Source organism: Sus scrofa, chromosome 14, assembly GCF_054392235.1.
Source record: "Sus scrofa isolate SSC_HxYL_T2T_F1_AM1 chromosome 14, Sscrofa_HxYL_maternal_Yorkshire_Landrace_v2.0, whole genome shotgun sequence".
Lineage (NCBI taxonomy): Eukaryota > Metazoa > Chordata > Mammalia > Artiodactyla > Suidae > Sus > Sus scrofa.
Genome location: NC_139396.1, coordinates 116,958,395 through 116,975,851, shown reverse-complemented (window position 1 = coordinate 116,975,851; position 17,457 = coordinate 116,958,395). Strand labels below are relative to the sequence as shown.

General features: G+C 31.9%; 1 protein-coding gene across 11 annotated transcripts in view; it reads right to left on the bottom strand.

Annotated features, from left to right (window-relative positions):
* PCDH15 (protocadherin related 15) overlaps window positions 1-17,457 on the bottom strand; it is a 1,617,506-nt gene that overhangs the window by 1,597,737 nt on the left and 2,312 nt on the right. The window lies entirely within an intron of this gene.

Below are 17,457 nucleotides of genomic sequence, written 5' to 3'. Positions count from 1 at the left end.
AAAATATGATGTCTAACAAGGACACTCCCATAAGGCTATCAGGAGAGAATGGGATGATATATTCAAAACTGCCAACCAAGAAAAGTACCTGGTGAAGCTGTCCTTCAGAAAGGAAGGAGAGATAAAGACTGTCTCAGAGAAGAAAACAGCTGAGGGAGATTATTGTCACTGCAATTGCTTTACTGGAAATTCTAAAAGGAGTTCTTTAAAAGAAAATGAAAAGGTGATAATTAGTAATATGAAAACACTTGAAAATGTAAAACTCACTGAAAAAGGTAGGTATATACTCAAATTCAGAATCCTCAAATATGGCAATGATGGTGTCTAAATCAAATAATTATTGTATAAAGGTTAAAATACCAAAGTATTAAAAGAAAATATAGCTGCAACAATTTGTTAAAGGACATACAATATCCATTTTATATATATATATAATGATATCAAGAACATAAAATGTGAGGGAGTAAATAAAAGGGTGGTTTCTGTACACAACTGAAGTCAACTTGTTAGCTTAAATAGATTGTTATAAACATAAAATGTTTTATGTCAGTTTCATGGCAACCAAAACCCAAAAACCTATAGTGGATAAATACTGAAAAAGAAAGAAGAATTGGGAGGGTGGGAATAACATGTACACACTACTGTATAAAAAAGGTGATTAATAAGAGCCTACTATAAAACACAGGAAAATCTACTCAATAGTTTTAATAACCGATATAGGAAAAAATAAAACTAACTCACTTTCCTGTACACTTGAAACTAATATAACATTGTAAGTCAACTATATTCCAATAAAATTTTAAAAAATAAGGGGTAGATACCATCACATTCTGTCCCTTTATATTAAATAATCAGTTAGATGCAAAAATCCTCCACCTCATAATAAAAACAGAAGAAAATAATCATACATAAAAAAGAAATTGAAGCATACTACTATGAAAAACCATCAAATTAAAAAAGAACATAGCAGAAGAACAAACTATAAAACCAAAAATAATAATTTGGCAACAGTAAATCCTTACTTATCATAATTAGATAAACACCTAGAGTGGATGAATAGATGAAAACAAAACAAAACAAAACAAAAAACCAAGACCAAATTGTACACTGCCTTCAGAGAATTACTTCAGTTTTAAAGATTCACATAGGCTAAAAGTGAAGCAATAAGAAAAAGATAATTCAATGCAAATGAAAACAAAAATAGAACAGAGAATAGCTGTATTTCTATCAGAGAAATTATACTTAGAGTCAAAGACCAAAACAAGAGGTAATATGTTCATTACATTATGATAAAGGAGTCAATTCCTCAAAATAACAATTGTAAGCATATACACCCAGCACCGGTGACCTAAATATATTAGCATATATTAAGAGATTTGAAGGCAGAAAGACACAGTAATGCAATCATAGTTGGAGACTTCAATATTCTACTTTTGACAAAGGACATACGATCCAGACTAAAAATTAATAAGGAAATACTGAATGTGGACTACATTTTAGACTAAATGGACAAAATAGAAAAATACTATAAGAAAAATTCTATCCAACAGCAGCAGAATTTACATTCTTCTCAAGTGCCCATGGAACATTCTCTAGTATAGATTATATGTTAAGTTCCCAAAACCTCTTAACACATTTAAGAGCAATGAAATAATATCAAGTATCTTTTCTAACCTCAATGGCATGAAACTGGAACTCAGTAACATGAGGAAAGCTGGATAATTAACAAGTATGTGGAAATTAAATATGTAATTCTGAACAATTAAAGGAACAATCAAAAATATCTTGAAGCAAATGAAAATGAAAACATCACACCAAAACTTATGGAATACAGCAAAAGCACTTCTAAGAGGGAAGCATATAGTAATAAATGCCTACATCGTGAAAAATAAATATATTAAATAAAAACCTAATTTCACATCTCAAGAAACTAGAAAAAGAACGAAACAAGGCCAAAATTAGCAGAAGGAAGGAAAGGAAAATCAGAGCGGAAAGAAATAGAGACTAGAAAAATAGAAAAGACAATGGAACTGAGAACTTCTTACTGAAAAGATAAATTGACAAAACTTTATCTATACTAAGAAAAAAGAAAGAACACTATTGACATAAAGTCAGAAATGAAGAGGAGTTACTGAACCAGTTCTTTTTGCCATATGTACAGCAAACCAAAACACTGAGACTCCTAAGTTTTCCAGCAAAGAGTGGGTTTTTCACAAGGCATCCAATGGAGGAGACAGGAAAACAAGTTCCATACCTGCCTCCATAGTCAATGGCTTGCAGTATTTGTAGGATGAATAATAAATAAGTAGGTGTGGGAGCAAGTATGGGGAGCATGGGAGAAGGTAACTGGAAGATGTGGTAATCGTCCTTCTGCTCAGGTGTAACTAAGCTACAGGCCTCTGTATATTAAAAAATAGAGGCCCTTAGCAGGATCTGAGGGTGGAGTTTTTCTCCCTCTGATGTCAAAAGGTCACCAGCTGGGCACTCAGGTATGCCCAGTTGGAGGGTCAGTGGTCCTACCCAGTTTTAGTCAGCTCATCTCAAACTAGACATAGCTGAGTCCAAGTTCCTGGAAAACAACTCAGGCAAACATCTTATTATTTAGGCTGCCTGCAGCTTGGAGGACATGCAAGTCTTTTATAGCAATAATTAAAATGACCTTGATTAATGAAGGCAGGTCAAATAGATTTGACTAATGATTACCCATGGTTTCAGGAGACATAAAACTGATATTATAAAAATGTAAAGAATGTTAAGAGACCACTGTAAACAACTATATACCAAAAAATAGGATAATAAAAGAAACGGATAAATTCCTAGAATTATAAAACCTAGTTTGGAATCATGAAGAAATAGGAAGTCTAAGTGTAACCTATAAGTAGTAAGGATATTGAGTCAGTAATCAAAAGTCTTTCAACAAAAAAAGCCCAGGGCCAGATGGTCTCAGTGGTAAACTCAACCAAACATTTAAACAGAAATTAATGACAATTCTCAAAAATCGAAGAGGAGGGAATATTCCCAAGCCTCAAAGAACATGTGAGTGTAGGAAGACTGTACTTTGAGGTCCTGACTCCTGAGAATCAAGGATGAGTTCTATTTCCTCTGACTTATTCCCTGTCTTTCATTAGCTAGTTAAAATAGATCATTTTTCACATGACTGTACTTCAAACTATGGCTATTTATACATAATTATATATATCGAAACGTTATATACATGAAGTTATCAAAATATATGTATTTCATATACATATATTTGGATAACTTTTCTGGACTATGTGCATTCCTAAATTATTCATAATAAGCTATTCTTGAAGGCAAAAATAGAATCTTATCTAATTATGAACAGTTGCAATTCTTACATATGCAAAAAAGATGGAGACTATACTTTTTCAGATGAATTTAGCCAACCTAAAAGTATTGCCTTATATAAAAAGAACACTATACAAGATGTCAAGAGATATGGCATTCAATGGCATTTCTAGGATTACTGTATGAATATGGATTTGTACTGTGCTTTCAAACCTTGGTCTTTATATCATTAAATAGGTATAATTATACCTGCCCTAATATCCTCATTGCTCTCATAAAAATCACGTTAAGGCAATATATTTAAAAGTGCTTTGTAATCTGTAAAGTTCTGTTAGGATTATTAAAAATTGTACCACTGTTCAGATCTTTACACTCCCTATATACCTCACCATTGGAATTATCTGTCTAAATGAAAAGCACCTTATTTTATGTATAAAGATATTATATTTTATTATTTCATATTTAAGGTGTATACTGTCCATAATATATGCAAAATGAATACTTATGAAAATTTTCAAAAATTGGTAATGCTCTTTCTATTTAACAGTATGTTTATGCCCAAACATATGTGTGAATAATAAATAATAGTAATTCATGATATAAACTAACATTCTACATTGTAAATTATATTGCTATTCTATACAGAGTTTTCCTATGTAGAACTGCTCTGAGAAAGCACTGCTCTTTAACAGTAAGACTTGGAAAATAAACACCAATCATACATTGTTACTGCAATACAGAAGCAAGTAGAAATAACTCTGTAAACAATATTTAAACTGTCATAATAAGGAGCAAATAATTCAAACCATACTTAAAAATTAGACAAAATAAAACATGTTCTTCAAACATTATGCACTTTATACTGAAAGCTTCTAGAGCTATCTCTCGGGTAATTATAAGACCCAAAATAAACAGTATCCTAGCTTGAACTGATCACTTGGAGATTTCCTGGCTGACTCCACATCAAGAGGCAATTGCAAGCCCTAAAATAAAAGCTGGAAGGCCAGTCAATGTCAGGGACTCCCTAGAAGTGATGGTAAAGCAGTTTAAATTTGTTTAACAAAACCATGTTTTCAAACTAACTTTAATTTATTCATAAGAGGGCCATTACACTTGTTCTTTGGGAAAGGAAACTTCTTAATTAGAACTAAATCATTCATTATTCACTGTGATACAGGTTTTATACCCTTAGGTTCTATGTGATTATTCACACGCTCAGCTGACAGAAAGGAGAGAAAAGCTATTCTAATGACTTAGCTAGGCTTTGACTCACTGGTTTTTATCTCACTTTAACTTCCAATCTTGGTTATAAGCTGTGTTAAAGCTGGGGGAAAATAACATTTTGGTAGATGGTAAAGGATAAGTACACGACATTTCAAGTTGCTGAAGCTTTCATTAAATTCTGCATGCAATTTCCAACCCTACAGCTATTTAAATGAAGGGCTAAGACTTTTCTGTTATATTTACTTAAGAGCTTAAAAGGTACTGTTTAGAATCCAGCAGTCAACCTACTGAATGGTGTGATTAGACATTTATTTTGACAGTGCTCAATGATGACTCAATTATGCCCCATATTCAAACTAGCACGTCATCAACATGTCTAACGATCTGAGCGTTTATGGGGTAACAACAACCCACATACTAAAGAGTTTGCCAGAATTCTGTCACTGCAACATCTAAATGGAACATTTGGGTATTAGTCTAACACAACTAAAGTCAATTGGGAACTTTAGCTAAAAGAAGTAAAATTATACCTAAGCACTTCACCCAAGTTACCAGAAAAGAAGATACCCATGAATAATAAAATGCACATTTGTAGAATCAAAGAATGTCAGTATTAGAAAGAATGTCTGAAGTCATTTCTACCAGGCTTTGTTTTTTTTTTTTGTTTTTTTTTTTTTTTTTTTTGTATTTGGAACTAAGATCAGACTTTTAAAAGGCTCATCCAAGATTAAACAGTAATAAAAGACAGGACTGAGCCAACAATTCAAAACTTTTTAATTTAGATGTTTGATTTTCTTTCTGTCATGCCCAAGTGCTTCCTGGAAATTAAAATTGAATATAATATGTCCAAATATACATCATAAAATACTGGAATTGGGATACTACTGCATATAATCTTATATTGTTTAATCAGTTATGTAAGATTTTATTAGAAGAAAACCAGGTATTCTAAAAAGGGTTCTTATTCCCAGAAAAATGAATTTCTATGACTAACCTAAAATCTTCAAAATGTAAAGTTGATCTAAAGTAAATGAGATATACACAAAAGTTTTTGTTGAATTTCTGAAACCAAAATCTGTCAAAGTAGCAGAACATAAGTATGTTTTAGACTCTAATATATAAAATGGGAGAACTACACCAAAGACAAAAATATTAAAAACAAAGCCAAAAATGCCTCATCCCAGCTCTGCCAATCCATGTCTTTGTTACCTAGTGTAACTCAGTTTTTTAGTGTTGCTTTTAATAACTCTACAAGGTTCCCGTATGATTTCCACTAAGTTCAAATATGCACAATTTATAGTTTGAAACAATCACCTAAACTACATATAGACTAGGCAATAATGCTCTTAAGCTATCATATCATGGAAATTTCTCCTTTGTTGGGAAAAATGATACTCTCCAATGCATATTTGTTTCCAACATAAAGTCTCTTGGAATTCCAAGAAGGGTTTTTTTGGCAATCCATGGCTAGTTTTGCCTCATATTGCCTACTCTCCTTTCTCTTACCCTTCTTTCTTGAAGTCCAAGTAAATATTAATTATGACTCACTTATCTAGGTCTTCTGAAGGGAGTTGGTGACACTATAGTCTTTCTTTGGCTGCCACCTTGAGATCCAGGGGTCCTCAGCATCTTTGAATATTTTCACCACTACTATATGGGCACATAGAGGCAGCATCAACAAAAAGCATAATTGGGGATATATGCCACTTTTATACTTTGGAATATATGTCCCATCTTATAATATTTGAATCAGTATTCACTTCTAGCCATTCAACTTTCAAACAGATATGTTCTATATTAAACAACAATAAACAATATCCCCCTTCCCTTTTATCCAAAGGATTTGGGAGAAATAAAATATAATGCACAATATACATATAATTTGTGATAAATATGATAATGAACCTTATCTTATTCTGCATTTTTGGACCTGCAGATGTTCTGCAAACTAAATATCTTGAATGAGTATGTAAAAGTTCCCATTCTAAGTTCTTCGCATTATTCTTCCCTTTCCTCTGGACAGTCCTACCCAAGTAGCTCAAGCAGACTAGAAAAGACATGCATTATTTAAGGGAAAAATTTTAATGAAAATTTCAATTATTCAAATATTCTCAGCCTGTTATTGATGTAAATGGCATGTAATCAAGCCATGCTAGTGAAATAAAAAGAAAATTAATTTTAAAATGTTTTATTATTGAAATTTTATTTTAATTTTGAGTTATCATATGGATTTTATTTAACAACTAAGTATAAATTCAATCTCTGAGTAGATATTACCTAACAAATTGATATTTATGTTCCTAAACTCATCTCTAAAATAGAGACCAGAAGACAGAGGGAGCTATTCTTTTTAGAGGTTGTAATGAATTCAAACATATTCATTAATTTTATAGCAGTTCTTTCAGTTTCACAGTGAAATATAAAAAGGCCTATCTTATTGGAAAGAATACCAAGTAGCTATTTTGACACTTGATGAAGAGAGATTTGTTCTATTGTTTTAAATGCATGGGTGCTAAAGCAAGACTTAGAAATATTTTTGTTAGACAGTTTCATTCTAATAGTATATTCTATAACAGAAATGACCTATAAGTAAAATAATTCAAAATATCCTTTCTTCTGAAGGTGATCTCCATATAAAATGTGAACACAATTTAAAATAGCACATTACTATGATATGAATTTGAATGACCTTTGAAGGAATAATTTTTCTACTAATGTTAAAAATTTGATAATATATATTTTGTTAAAGTGGTTTGGTCAGTGTTCCTATATGATCGACCTCAAACCATCAGTGTTTAAATGAACCAAAGTACTTAATTTATTTTTTATGATCATCCTAAGGGAATTATATACCTCATGTCAAATATGACTTAATAAGGTATACTATATTAATCATACTAAGTTAGAATGAGAACCAAGGTTATCTTGGTAGGAGGGTGATATAATGCCTATAAATAACTGATTAAAGTACACAGGATATCTCATAAAATGCAAAGTGTACCTTTTAAAGAAACATGAAATGATTTTCCTTCTATAGAAAGCCCTCGACATTAGTTTGGAGCTATATACTAATATAATTTAAACTGTTAACTAAATGGTTATTAGACAGTTGAGAAATATCAATATATTCAACATAATAATTCAAATAATAAATGTATACATCCAAATATACCATCAAAAGTTGAAGATGCCAAATTATAAAAAATAATAACCAAAAAAATGAGTCATTCATTAGAAAACATCAAAATGTTATGGAATTGTTCCATAAAGGGAGGTCCATCAATGAAAATTATATATTTAAAATAATTCTCGCCATTTAAAATCTGCAATGCAAAACAGTAAAAAATTGGGAAAATATATTACTGAGAAAAAGTGCAAATTGCTCCCTCTCTTCAGCATATACTTTAACCCAATAATTTTCTACCCCTAGACATATGTAAAATGAAAATAATTGAGTATATGCACAAAGATATATAAGCATATTTCTAGGAGCAATATGCATAGTACTCAAAATCGATGTCACATTAACGCAGCAGTACCAAGATTAAGGTGGGCTGGTGACAATTGTAACTGGAATTATCATAACCTATGTAGGTGAAACAATAGCTTTTTTGCAGACCATCACTATTTTGAAGCAATGTTGCTCCACTATTTCTGAAACTTCCATATGTTCAAAAGGAGGAGAAATTTCTCAATATTTTTAAAATACAAGTATTGATATCAAAGTCAGCTTTTAAAACATTGTGATCAGTAACGACAAAATACATCATTGGGACAAATTCAACCTGATACCAAGTTGCAACATTAGATGTAATGGAACTGTTTATACTGGTAAAATCATGGTATTATAGAAAAATATTGGCATTAAAATATTCATAGTAATTTATAAATAGCAGTAGTCTATTTTAGTTAAAATAAAAATGAGCTTGCCAAAGAATTAGAGGCAACTAGAAATTAACAGGAATATCTTTCAATGGTAGGATTGATGAAATATTTTTCCTACCTCAAACTAAGCTGGTAGGCAGCAAGGAAATTATCAGAGTCTAGGAAGAAGGTGAACCCTAATACATGGCATTGAAACATTGTGGACTGAGGTAACCTGGGAAGTAGAGCTGTACCTAATGAAGTTCTAACATTGGTAAACATAGGTAAGAATACAGAATATTAGTATTGTATGACAGGTGATGCCTGATTTAGAGAAGTATTACAAGAAAGAGATGACATTGGAAATAAATGGCCAGTTTGCAAGCAGGAAAGCAAAGGAATATATTTCACAAAGATCATTTTTTTTTTTTTTGTCTTTTTGCCATTTCTTGGGCCGCTCCCACGGCATATGGAGGTTCCCAGGCTAGGGGTCTAATCAGAGCTGCAGCCACCGGCCCACGCCAGAGCCACAGCAATGCAGGATCCAAGCCGCGTCTGCAACCTACACCACAGCTCACGGCAATGCCGGCTCATCAACCCACTAAGCAAGGGCAGGGACCAAACCCGCAACCTCATGGTTCCTAGTCGGATTTGTTAACCACTGCGCCACGACGGGAACTCCCAAAGATTATTTTTTGAGATACATCTCCCCATATTTCTCACTCCAAATATGGCTGTTTATTATGGATATCCAGTCCCTGTTTCATATTATACATTGATTACAAGGTAGAGGAGATAGATTTTATTTTTAAGCCTTAGATCAAGGGGAGAGCCCCCCACAGAGACTTAACATTACTGAACACTCATATTAGTAATACTTTCCTTATAAAAACATATAATCCCTACAATTACTGCAAACAATGAAAGACTCTGAAGTAATACATGGTTGTGGTCATGAAAGTCCAGTTGTGTACCCATATGTTTATTGTTGAGAAACTGCAACATAGCAAAAGACTAGTGCAATAGATCAATGAGTGTCAGCGGAATTATATCATTAAATATTTCACTGACATAATCAGTTAGTTCCATGGCAGGACAATCCACTGCATTTACATTCTCTTTCTAATAATTAGTGCACATATATTAAGAGAAATGTATTGATTCCATATTGTTTCAGAGTGAAATTGTCTAATAACTTCTTTGGTACTCTCTTTTAATTCTTATCCTCCTAATTATCTGTCTGATAATGACCATTTAAATTGAGAAAGCTCTGATTGCATTACATCTTTTAGTTCGCAGTGGCAGCGGGTAAAACACTTAGGCTGAAGATCTAAGGTTGGAGGCTCAACCTGAGAGACAAATTTCTCTTTCACAGTAATCAGCTTTGAGAACTGAACACAATTCTATGACCATATTTTCCATCTAAACTTGTAAGTTAATTTTACTCTAACTTTTAATCAATGCTACTGAAGGTCCACTGTTTTGTTCTGAAAAATAAAGAAGGGACATGTAACTCCTATAAATGTAGTTCTAATGAAATCAGGAGAGGACGTCATATCCTTATTAAAAAAACACATTTCTAATAACTGCGATTTTACTTCAGATAATTTTCAACGGGTACAGTGATGTAGCATAGACACAATTCCAGAATAAAGCCAGGTTTGTTGTTTGTTTGTTTGTGACTGCAGAGCTTAAAAAAACAAAAACAAAAAACAAAACTGTAGTTACTCAAGGCCAAAAAATGCTGAACATCAGAAAATGTACCATATCTCTGTTAATCTGTTTTGTTTCATTGTTTTATTTTTAACTGAACTAGTCACTCACTAGGAACATTCACTTAAGCAAAACTTTTCATTTATCCATTTATAGTATTAAAGAAGGTGTAATTTGTTGTAGTGTTTTGTCTGTGAATCTATTTTCCTAACTCTGGAAAACATAACATTCTGAAGTGTCCTAATAACAAAAAAAAAAAAAGAAGAAAAATTTCATTTTCCTTTCTATTTAAATATGTAAAAAACACATATTCCAGTTTAGGATCATGTTAAACATTTTACTTCTGTAAGAAAGTATTTGTATATGAATAAAACTATCAAGTGGTCATATCTGATATTGACCTTTCCACCACTTTCCTCCCAAATACTTGTTCAAAACCTTTGCCTTTAAAGAGTCTGAATTGTGTGTCAAGAACTGCCATAAACATATTACTTGAATTATCTAATCAAAGTCTTCCAATACTCATGAGGTATTAGCAGTGAGGAAACTCAACAAAGCAAACAAACTTTAAGGAAAAATGTCCACCTTCATAGCAGCTAAACATTGGAGTTAAACTACTGAACTTGTACCATTAACTACTGTTTTGTACTGACTTTAAAAGGTCTAGAGGGAGATCAATCCATTAGAAGCCATGATCTAATGAGGAGAACATGGTTTGACCTCCAAAACCCCAATCTGGATGAATACACATAAAGAGAACATGACTAACAAGATGACAAAAAAAAAAAAAAAAAAAAAAAAACATCAGGAAAAAGTTGTAATTACTTTATAAAACAGAAAGAACTCAACAGAGTTTGGAATTAAAAAGTAATATGAACAAATAATAAAAGCACAATTATACATTTATTCTTTTAAGACTGAAGATAAAACTTTCTTCTCAAAAACAGCTATCTATAATTAACAAAAAGGCATCCATATATGCTGATGTATCAAACCCAATAATCCCTGTTATTTAAATGCCAAAAATAAGAATTTCTTCTTTTAGTGAAGAAATAAAAACATCAAGTAGTCATAAAATTAACTTCTAAGAATATAAACTATAGACTCATAATTAGAGCAACAATACATATATATTGCATATATATTAGAGCAATAGCACATACATATATATGCATATAATATATACACACATAAACATTTTATATATATATAAAAAATGTGAAACTACATTGGAATAGAAAATCTGCAAAGTAATATCGGCACAGGCAATGAGCAATCATATACTTATAGATGTGAAATTAATTAGATCAGTCAAAAATCTTAAAACTGTGGCTGATAGCATTTTTAAAAAATACTATCAAAAGCCCTTAAAGTGTAAGAATCAAAAACACAGTATGGAACCGTGAGTTGAACCCGGATTTCATCCATTACTTATTAGATAGCTTTGGACAAAGGTCTTAACTTTTCTGAGCATACATTTTCTTATTAACTGGGAAAATCATAATGTTTACTTTATGAAGTTATAAGGATTACTAAGGATTAATGAGTAAATAAATGCAAATTTCTTAAAGTAATACCTTGCATACGTTACATTATAATTTATTCTTATTTGGCTAACCTACTTTATTTAATTTTTTAGTCTAAGTATATATTTATTTTATGAAGATAAAAATATTATATATACATTTTGAGTTTATAAAATGTTTTTGATTACTTATGTAGAAAAATATTTTTAGAAGAATAACATTTAATGTAGAATAATATATAATATTTATTTTACAAATACTGGAATGTCATAGTTATCAATCAGTTTAAAGCAGATCAGGGTAAGTCTTCATTGGCCAACTTCTTATTTATTAGTTAAATTTTTGCCTAAATCAATGTCTCCTTCCTAAGATTTTATTCCTAAACCTATAATCTTTTATTCCCATTAGAAAGATGAGTAAAGGTGTTACTTCTCTTTCCATCCTGTTTTTATTAACTAATATGTTCCTACCTAAAACTATGTCCATAGTTCAAAATAAAGACTTACTGTGCTTTTCCACCAAGTTTAATCTATTTTGGGAAACAGAGTGTTTACAAGTGTTTGTGCACAATTCCTTAATACATGCAAAATGTTTCAGTATGCCATGCCCAGATGAATTAATTCTAAATACCAATAGAAAAATCATTCCCAGAGTTAAGTACACACCATATATTAGAGTGTGAATAACTGTGGGGAGTTTGGGAGCTGTGGGCGTTCTTTAATTTTTTGTTTGTTTTCCTTGTATGATTGTGTATGCATTGTAGGCATCTGAATTGGGTTGTCATTTTTACAGCTCTGGTTAAAAAGAACATAGAATCAAATACTATTCCCTCACATTCTTGCAAGGTGATAAGCAAGAATGATATATATATGTGCGTATGTGTGTGTGCATGTATACATATATATATATATACTAATAATTTACCATATTTTCGCTAAGTCAGTAAAATATTTCTTAGAGAAAATAATACAAGAACTGAAAACTTAGAGCATTACATTTCAGGTTTATTGTAAAGTCAAAGTTAATATGTAAGTTACCAATAGTGTAGTAATTATTATTTTTCAGTTGTATTATTTTCAGGACTCAATACCTATATAGCATTTTAAAATTAAACTGTATAAAATATAATGCAAATAATGATATCAGCTCAACTTTATTCATACATTTTCACAGCTGAAGATTCTTCTAATAATTTTAAATTATGTTTAACATTTATGAACCCTTTTAAGAGAACAGAAAATATTATGCAGATGCTAACTTAATACACAATGCATTACCTGAAAATTGTTCTGAATAATATATGTTGTGTTAATATTGCAAAATTATTTTTAGATAGTAATTAGATTACATTGATTCATTGAATGATTAAATCATAACCATTGGTAAACATAATTTTTTCCCTTCTAAGTATATAGAAATCTGTAAGAATGTACAATATGGTCAATAATTTGAATAGAATTTGGCTTATGTGTTTTAGCAAATATAATATAGTTAACATTTGATTTTTAGTCATCCTTTTAAAAATGTATTCTGAAACAAAACATTAGATTAACTACTAATTAATTATTTAATATTTCTGAAAAATCTATCCTTATTAGCAATTGGAAAAGGACTTAAGAGTGAAAGGGGATAGAAATGATAATTAGGATAAAAAGTTCAGTAAATCTAGGAGAAATTTGTAGTTATATATGTGTATATTTATGTATATACACATTCATACATATGCATAAACATGTAATTTGCTTATTACTATTTAAGGTATGTAAGAAAAAAATCAATATGATAAAATAGCCTTGAGAGCCTCTTTTTTTTTTGCATGATTCATAGTTAAATATCTTAAGTCTAAAGTGGTAGTTGTACTTCCTTTCTCTTCCTTGTTTCACACCTGAAAGAATCCAATGCTAAAAAAGAGGTGGAGACTTCAATGTGTAATTCACAAATAAAAACTGTAGGAAAATTACAAAACATTTAAAGTCACATATACCATTTCTAATGTTTAATTCATCTTTAAAACATAAGCCAATATGTCCATTTCACCCTATTTTATGCAGCTGTAGAATACTCCAGAAACAATTCGGTGTGAGAGTATTTTTACATAAATTGTAAGTCATTTTACTTAAATTATGTGATTGACATACCATGGCCATTTTGCTCTATAAGTACTCCAGGAGATAAAATTCTTAGAAGACAAATATGTTGTAGTTTTAAGAATATTTTAAAAAGACTGTCTTTTACCAGGAATCAAACTTTTAGTTGGCACCCCATAAAACAATTTCTCCAATTGTCTGATGAAAGAAGAACTGCAAGAAACAGTAAGGCAAATGTCCTCTCTCCACTCCCAGAGATAATATGGACTGGGATTTCTCCTGCCTCTTGGATTTATTCTCTGTACCACAATTCTGTCTTCTAACCTGATCCAACTTGTAAACCTTGCCAGTGGCAAAACAAGAAAGACTGAGAATCTGACATGTGGTCCACTTTTCTGATATGTCTCTAGACCCTGGATTCCATTGATATATTAAAAATAATGTTCTATTCTCCTTGTCCACCTATCATTTATGTACTCAAACTATTGTTTTTTATTTGTACCTGAAGGCTTTGGGTATGCTTTGGCACCCCAAAGATGAGATATTCAACAGCAGAGACCAGCAGATCTCCTAACAGGTTGAGCTGGAGATATATATATATGTACATATACTCTGGTTTCTGAGACTTTAATGTATAGAGTTTTTTGTCTAAGGACCTTGAAACCTTCACTGGAAACATGTGTTAGGAATTGCTTTTCTCTGGTGGACCTCTATTAAAATGCAAAGGAACTTGTTAAGGAATCTGTTAAATCACTCCCTTAGAGTGAAAGGATTTTTTTCAAGTAGCAAGGAGGAATTTAGTGTTAACACAAAAGGAAGCAGAACAACTCTGGTTTTAAGAACACAGAACAGAGATAAGAATAGGTATAGCATTGTTGGGTTCCCATTGTGGCAGAGCAGAAAAGAATCTGACTAGGAACCATGAGGTTGCGGGTTCAATCCCTGGCCTAGCTCAGTGGGTTAAGGATCTGGTGTTGCCGTGAGCTGTGGTGTAAGTCACAGAAGTGTCTTGGATCTGGCATTGCTGTGGCTGTGGTGTAGGCCTGCAGCTGTAGCTCCAATTAGACCCCTAGCCTGGGAAGCTCCAAACGCCATGGGTGTGGCCCTAAAAAGAAAAAAGAAAAGAAAAGAAAAGAAAGTAGATATAACATTGATGAAAAAATGTATTTATCTGGTATTTGTGAAATCTTAAGAGAAAATATGTTCTCAGATATGTGATTTATCAGAGCACAGAAGAGTAGCAATGTGAAGAAAAGATGAGTCATGGCTTCTAGGTTTATTTGGACAGAGAATGGGAAATTGTTGTTTTTGGTTTTTTTTGTTGTTTGTTTTTTTCCAAATTGGCCATAATGGACACAAAGACTTTCTAATAGACAGTATATTAGTTTGGGAAAACTGATCAGAAAATTTATCATTAAAAGAAAATTCAGTGTTCCCACTGGTCCAGATGGTAGCTAAAGGTGGTTTAAGGGTAGAATCTGCAGAGTATTATTCATCATAACAGCTCCACCACATGGGTCTCTCGCTCTCTCATCCCTTGGGGAAAGGAAAATAAATGATAGAAAAAGAAGTTTTTAGAACTTTCAAGCAAAAATCTATATATTTTATACATAGAAATGGATTGTCTGTGCTAACAATGATGTCATTATTTTATATAAGATGTAAAATGTGGCAGGAATCCTGCACCATGTGGCACAATGTTTTAACCTCAATATATCAATCATAACACCTGTTATTTGGGATTACTCTAAAGCAAATCATTCCTTTTTAGGTTAAGGTTACTTTGCTAGGCTTAAACTAGTTCTGTGATTTCCTTCCAAGATTTGCCACTACTTAGAGTGTTGTCAACCAAATATCTAAAGAGGTTGTTGGAGTTTCCACAAAAACAAAACAAAACTCAACCTAAAAATTAGTGTATACCTCACATTAATCTGTGCCTTATATTACTTGAGAGGTCAAATTTTCTTAAAGCACGCAACTTGCATTTTTAAAAAATTTCAAAATGCATGTAGTTTAAAATAGTAGTCTACATAAATGTAGTTGAATAAAGTGTCTTTTTTAAAAAAATTAAGAAATACAATATACTCTTCCTCTCCGTATTCGATGCTGTGCTGTTTTGTGCAAAGCTTTTAAGTAAGAAAAAGCTCTAAATGCTTACTATTGTGAACACATGTTCTTAACAAGTAAGCACTATATAAGAAAATACTATAAAACAAAGAAACTGGAACACTGGTACCAGAATGTCAATGGACACCACACGTTTTGAAGACCCCCAACAATGCATGACCAGTTGCCTTTGCCTGGAAAGAATGAGGGAAATTAAGAATTTCATGAAATGAAATTTCAGATGCAAAATAAGACCCAAAAGAAATGACAAATTTTACCACTGGCTTCAGGATTTCAGCAATCACTTGCTTTACTTTTATGAAATATTTGTGAAGTTTTATTAATGAAAACAAAGAGAGTTAGCAGAAAAAATGATTTAGAGATTTTTAAGTTTATCTTTTCATAATTTCAGGTAAACTACTTAAATTACTATGCACTATTAGGAAAAATATAAATATGTAAATATATGAAAAACAAAGACTAGCACATTAAACTCTTTTAAAGATTTTAAATCTTTTAAAAATTGTCCTCCATTCAATGAGGAAAAGATAATCATAATGTTTATTTAAAGCTATCCTCTAACCAACCAATCAACAAATTGATTTTTTAAAATGAATTAATGCTCAATAATCATAAAGCATTTCCATAACCTTATTTTTAGTGCCTTCTGGTTTTACTCTCAAATGGCCACCATCCAGCACTTTAAATGTACAAATGATAGAAGTTTGGTATTTGAGAATAGCCATCAACTAACAAGACAGACATGATAATAACAATAATGGCAATGATCTTGAAAAACAACGAAAATTCAAAAGATAAATACTATGAAAAGTTTTTAGATTAATATGAGTTACACCACTCTCCCCAACACAAGCAAGCTCATCAGCACCAAGACTGTATTTTTCACAGGGTAATTTTTGAACTAGGAGAACTGGAATCCCCCATGGTGTTAAACTTGCACTTAATTGGATCCTCTTGAACCAATTTCTTTTGTGTTAGAGGTCATAAATCTCAATTGTTTTGCATTCTTAGGCACTAAAATTTGAGAAAAAAACTGTTTCAGACCTTATAACTGAAGAGTTTATTTGAAAGTCAATAACTACAAATGAGAGCTGTTTATTTTCTTGGGATTCTCAATTCTTTTTAAAGCTTTTATTAAGCAAGGAGTCTGACCTTTGAGATAAACTCACTCATGCACAAATATAGGGCTGATTCCTACTGAAAATAATCCGTCTCTCTGGGAGCATGAACACACACGCACCCTTCAGATTTTAGTTTTATTGCTTCCCTTCCACACTTCCTCATTTCTCCTTAAGTACAGCCCATGTTCCCAGCTACCATCTCACCACTTCAGATGATTTACTCTAGCCCCGACTCCAACGTACCCTCTCTCTCCACACCTGGCTTGGCAGGATGCCCAACAACTATAAAATTCATTATTGGGGTATTAACTTACGTCAATTCAGGACAACCCCAACTCATAGCTGTCCTATGAGGAAGAATATGAGTGAAAAGGTCCATTGCAGGGAGATTTAGGTCCAAATTGGAAGCTACATGTATACAGAGTAGGAGAGGAAGGAGCTCCAGATTCCACTAGTTGCAGCTTATGTGAAGGATGCCTTGTAGTG